Below are 6,000 nucleotides of genomic sequence, written 5' to 3'. Positions count from 1 at the left end.
GAAGTGAGCTGTAGCTCACGAAAGCTCATGCTCAAATAAATTGGTTAGTCTCTAAGGTGCCACAAGTACTCCTTTTCTTATTGAGGTGAAGGTGGCTTAGGGCAGAGAGCTCTTTGGAGAGGAACGTAAAGAGTGGGGGTGGATGCACACCATGGGAAAGTCCCAGTTATTCTTCAGCACGTTCATAAGTCCCTCCGTAAGGGCAGTGTCATCCTTGACTTCAGCTTTCCACCAGGGAAGGGCGTGAACTGCATGAGCAGCTGTCTGGATTGACTCTGCCACTTCTAGAGATTCCCATTCGGGGACCATCCAAGCTGGGTTTCCTCACCTTGCCTTTCCACTCACTCCCCTCCTGATTTACCTGACAAAAAATTCCCAACCACCCTCAGTCGGTCCCTTTTTTTAACGAGCCTGGGTGGGAAGCAGGAGAGAGTTTGCATTAGGGTAGATCTGTAGCATAAATGACTGCTAGGTAAATATGTAAGCAGTGGCGGTGTAGCTGGGTGGGTCCCAGGATGTAAGAGAGAGAAGATGGGGGAGGTAATATCTTCTATTGGACCAAATTCTGGTGGTGAGAGAGCCAAGCCTTTGAGCTACACAGAGCTTGTCTTCTGGTCATTATTTGTTAGGAAAATAGCGAGACTCTTCTGACTAACCCTGAGCTGGGTTCTCGGAACCTGGTGGTACATACAAATCTTCAGTGCTGTTATTATGTGTCTGGGGTTCCTGTTACAGAAGAGGGCTCTTCGGGAAGGAAACAGGCTGCTTGTCTCAGGCCCACAGAGGTATGTCCTGACTGGGTTTTAGCCCCGGCTCACTGGCTCTGACACAACTGCACCAAAGTTTTACATAAAGTTATGAAATGGGGAAGTGTGGAAAGAACCCAGCAAACCAATTTCATTCACGAGTGACTGAACTTGAGTACAGTTTAAACTGCAGCTCTCGGAGCCCGAGTCTCTTTGCTGCCCAATAGACTCTGCTTAAAGAGGAAAGTTGGTCTTCTGGTTCAGGCACATGACTGGGGGTCAGGGAGGTCGGATTTGATCCTCCCTGACCTTGGGAAAAGCTAAAGCCAAGTTTCCAGCGGGGTTGCTGATTTTCAGGTGGACACCTCAGGCTGGATTTTTCAGAGGGATTGAGCCACTGATTTCAACAGGAGGCATGAGAGCTCAGCCATGCTGGAAATCAGGTGTTACAAGCCAGGTACATAAAAGCAGGGACTGCCCTTGAAAATGCCGGCCAGACTCCCTGGGTTTCATTTTCCTCGTCTGTGAAACAGGAATAATGACCTGCTGCATTGATATGTGCAAAGTGCTTTGAGATCCTTGGATGGGAAGTATTATTAAATTACAAATCGAATTTACTTGACCCGGCTAAAAAAGAGGTGCGGCTGGTGTGGATCTTTGGGGGCGTCTACACAGCAGCTGGGAGCATGGGTCGCAGCCCCCCCCAGACTGACACGTGCTGGCTCTGCTCAGGCGAATGCGTGTCCTAGGCTAGCCTGAGTACATACTCAGGGGCTTGGGCGGGTTTGGATTTGAGTGGCTAGCCCACGCTGCTGCTGTGGTGTTTTGAGTCTGTTGGCCCACGCTGGGAAGCACGCTCCCGGCTGCAAGTGTAGACGTACCCTGTAAGTCTTGGGCAAAGGTTCAGATGAATGCAGTGAATTTGGAAATATATTCAGTCGTTTTGTGCCAATTTGCCCGTGCTGGGGACCAATGTCTCCTGTTTCTCCACAGAGCGGGTAGGGTGGCAGTGACTAGGCTGTCCATTCTGGCGTGACCGTTTCTAGAGGTGTAAAGAGGGGTCAGTCTGCAGGGTTCATTCAGTGCTTGGCCTCTGTGCCCAAATTGCTATCAACGGGGCCAGAGGTTTTGGTGGCTTCTGCGATGCAGATTCCTGTCCGCTAGGGATTGGATTCAGCCCCACCAATGCACAGCTCAAGGGGCACCAAGCACCCACTGGGTTGCAATGACTTGCAGACACTTCCAAAGTCGGTCAAGTTAGCAAAGGCAGAAGATTTCACATCCCGCACAGCCGTTGGATTTAATTCAGCATTGAATTATGCGTCCATCAGGGCAGATGAGCACTTGGTCCGGTCGTATTTATATTGTGCTGGGCCATCTGCCAGCCTGATGGCTGTGTTTTGTGATGCGAAAGAAGCTAGCACAGCACTGTAATAATGAGCATACTATGCTTTGCCACGCTCTAGTTTCCTCTCTCCGAGGATCTCAAAGCATTTTTACAAGCAGGGACAAATTAAATCTCACAACCCACTGAGAAGTAAATCACTGGTATCCCCATTTTACGATGGGCAAAGAGAGGCACGGAGCGGTCACGTGACTTACCTAAGGTCACACAAAAAGAAAAGGGGGACTTGTGGCACCTTAGAGACTAACCAATTTATTTGAGCATGAGCTTTCGTGATCTACAGCTCACTTCATCAGATGCATGCTGATGAAGTGAGCTGTAGCTCACGAAAGCTCATGCTCAAATAAATTGGTTAGTCTCTAAGGTGCCACAAGTCCCCCTTTTCTTTTTTGCGAATACAGACTAACATGGCTGTTACTCTAAGGTCACACAGTGAGTCAGGAATAGAACCCAGGAGTCCTGACTCCCAGTCCTGGGCTTTAATCACGAGGTAGTGCTTCCTCCTGCTAACATGCATTACAGTGGTATCTTGATTCGGCAGAAAGCACTACGTGGTTTTTTAATCTAAATGTTCCCTTTTTAAGCCGCTCTTGAGTTCTGCCTTTTCAATTCTCCTTATGGGAAATGTGTTTACATTGGAAACATATTTTGCTTCCAACACCCTAGCACATTCAGCAGGAGTCGGATATACAACCCCCCTCCTCCTGCAAAAGCAGCTGCTGATAAGGAGACTGGCAGGAGAGATGTGATAACAGACACACCCCTATGTTCTCTTCCAAGGGAAAAGGAGAATTGCCCAATCTCCAAGAGAAGGGGGAAAAAAAAAAAAAAAAAAAACCACAGGTAGGAATTTAGGTTTTAAAGAGACCTTGTGGGCAAAACATAAATTGTTCAAAACTGGGGAGAACAAAGCACAGCTAAAATGTTTGGACACAAAATAATGGCCCAGTCCTGACCCTAGGGCAAAATGCTCATTGGGAGCTGGATTGGCCCATGAGGATTCGGCTCTTTCCAGAGTTTTTGGTACCCATGGCCAGTCTTGCAGTTCGCAGGACCCCAAGCTAGAACCAACTGCTGGAAGGGCTGGATCAATCTACGAATTGCTCCCTGGTGTGGCTGGAGATGAGGTTCTCCATCCCACACTGGTATCACAGCATGATAGGGACGCAGGCCCTAGGTGAGCTGTCCTGGGACAGTGCGTTCAGCTTGTGTGTGAGGCTGGCCCCAGTTGTACTAATTTGCCAGGCTGACAGCTTGATTCATCATCCCGTTTGCGTGCGTCAGGCCTTGGACTTGTCTTTAACTGAAGTAGATTCTCCTTATTTTTCATCAGTTAGCTGCTACCCTCCACCCCAGAGATGGCAGCATTCAGACCCTGATGTCGGTTACACGGAGCAACTCTCCTGAGGCAAGGTACCACATATTGTAGTCTGTAAAATGGTGTGAAGGTTTCTATAGATTGTCAGCAGCTGCTTCCTGGTCTGCTGTGTGCTCTCTAACCTGGCCGAGGGTGGGTGCAGCTGAGTGGGATGCAGTAGCACATCGGGGCCCAATTTAAGAGGCTCGCTATTAAGGCAGGAACGGGCCAGCCACAGGCTCTGAGGCCTACGGAATCAGTACCTGGAGGTGCTTGGGAACAATTGCTGTAAACTACTAATGGCTCTTGTCACCCTCCAGCTTGCTAGATTCTAGTTCATCTGTGTTTTAAACCATTGCATGGACGCACGCCACCACCAACCGTTTCAAATGTGGTTATGAACCCTGGTGAGGACAGACTATACAGAGCTTGTAGGGCCCCAGTTTGAAAGCAAGCGACTATTGGCTCTTCCTTCCTCACTTGACCTGCTGCCCGTGTGTTTTCACAGTCAGATCAGCTCACTTTCACGAGTAAAATGAGTGCTTACTACTTCTCTCTTCCCAGGACCGGTTCTAGGCACCAGCAAAGCAAACGTGTACTGAGGGATGCACAATTCCAAGAGCGGCATTCCGGCCGTCCCCTTTTTTTTTGTCTTGGGCAGTTGCGCCCTCGGAGCTTAGAGCAGCAAATTTTTTGCTTGGGGTGGCAAAAAACCTAGAGCCGGCCTTGTGTCTTCCTCAGTACTTCGATGGTCTTCACCACTCTAGACTCTGAGCACCTGCTTTATACTCCTCTTCTCCTTGCAGAACCAACACAGCACTGAGAGAGAGAGAGAGATCTGGATTCTAGTCTGCGTTGCTCATGGTCAAAAGAATTAACAAAACAGTGACGTTATGTGTATTGTTTCTTTAAATCTGTAGCAATCCGCCAGGCAGCACGGAGGCTTGGGGAGATTATAGGCAGAGCTCTACAGTAAAGCAGAGAGAAACAGAGGAGCTTTAGGGTTAGCATTGAGTTGCTTATTCTAATAAAGGTCCATGGTCCATGTTGGAAGAAAGTGACACTTTCTAGGATTCTTTGCCACTGGCACATGACGGTGTCACAGATGAACTCATTCTGAACCAGCATCAATAACAGGAAAAGAAAACTGCCAAAGTCCAGCGCTCCCCAGCCCTTTGGGTTTGACAAGCCCATGGACTGGCCTGAATGAAAAGAGCTTCACCAAATCCCGAGCCGCAATGAAGCTAAATGCAGAGTGCGGTGAAGTGCAGGTCAGCTCACTGTGATCAGCACTGGTGAGCAAAGCTGGAAATATTTCTCAATCATTTATCTTCGTTGAGGAAAGAGAGAAGAATTACTGCGAGATCACTCCTAAAAAGTGGGGTGAGCATTTAATTCCCAAAAGAATTTGGCTCCAGGGACACTTATAGTGTTGCCCACTCTCACAATTTTATCCCAGCTCTCATGGTATTTGGGGTTTTTTTCTTAAAGCCCCAGCTCCCAGATTCATGTGACTATTCATATTTTAAAAAGGGTAAGGTGTGGGCTTCAAAAACATGACCCAAGTGTAGCTCAAGGGCTCAAAACACAGAAGTAAGATAAAAAGTAGCGAAACTTCATTATTTTTGGTTTCATTCTCATGATTTTGAAGCCAATCTCATAGTCTTTTGGGGGGGTGACTCATGATTTTGGAACACTTGGGGTTGGCCGGACTTAGACTGCTTTTCTCATGGGGTGCAGAAAACTTGGAGGCCTTTACAAGGTTGTATGCAAATCTATAAGACTCTGCTATGCTTAAAAACCAGCACCCCTAGAAAGAACGCACACACCCCTACAAAGTCCTAGCTCCAGAATCTGTGTTGTTGGCAATGCATTCATCTACCTCTCAGATCTCAGGTGGAGTTTGCAGGGTGGGCAGCTAGAAAAACCATGTATTTTCCTGGAGACTGAAGAGCTTTGATCTCACACAACATGGTCTGGTGCTTAGGCCTTAGTCTCTCTGTGCCTCAGTCCCCCATTTGTAAAATGGGGATGATAGCGTTTCCCTCTTGCACGGGGGTGTTGTGAGGGTAAATATATTAAAGATTGTGGGGCCCAGCTCCCCAAAGGTATTTCGGCACCTACCTCACATTGATTTTAATGGGAATTACGTGTCTAAGGGTATGTCTTTACACCACCTGCAGCAGTGAGCCTCTGACCTTGACCGCCTCGGGCTTGCGCTACCCGTGAAGCGGGCCTCAGTCTGTCGAGCCGGGCTCGGAGGCTCGCTGCCGTTGGCTGCATCGATGCCCCCGTACGTGCCTTGGAGGATCAGGGCCTCAGATGCTGTGGGAATGGGGGCCAGAGCGGATGGCTGTACGCCCGTGCCCCTGGCCAGAGTAGAACGCTTGATGCACCGGAGCCCTGACCCCTCGGCTGCCTTGCGCGCGGGGCCGGGAAAGGCATGCTGATCCCGTCCACCGCCTCCCGTGCTAACCCGCCGGGCCTGGTCT

The sequence above is a fragment of the Caretta caretta genome, chromosome 7 (assembly GCF_965140235.1).
Source record: "Caretta caretta isolate rCarCar2 chromosome 7, rCarCar1.hap1, whole genome shotgun sequence".
In the NCBI taxonomy this organism is placed as follows: domain Eukaryota; kingdom Metazoa; phylum Chordata; order Testudines; family Cheloniidae; genus Caretta; species Caretta caretta.
The sequence above is the reverse complement of the archived record's forward strand: the minus strand, read 5'-3'. Positions refer to the sequence as shown.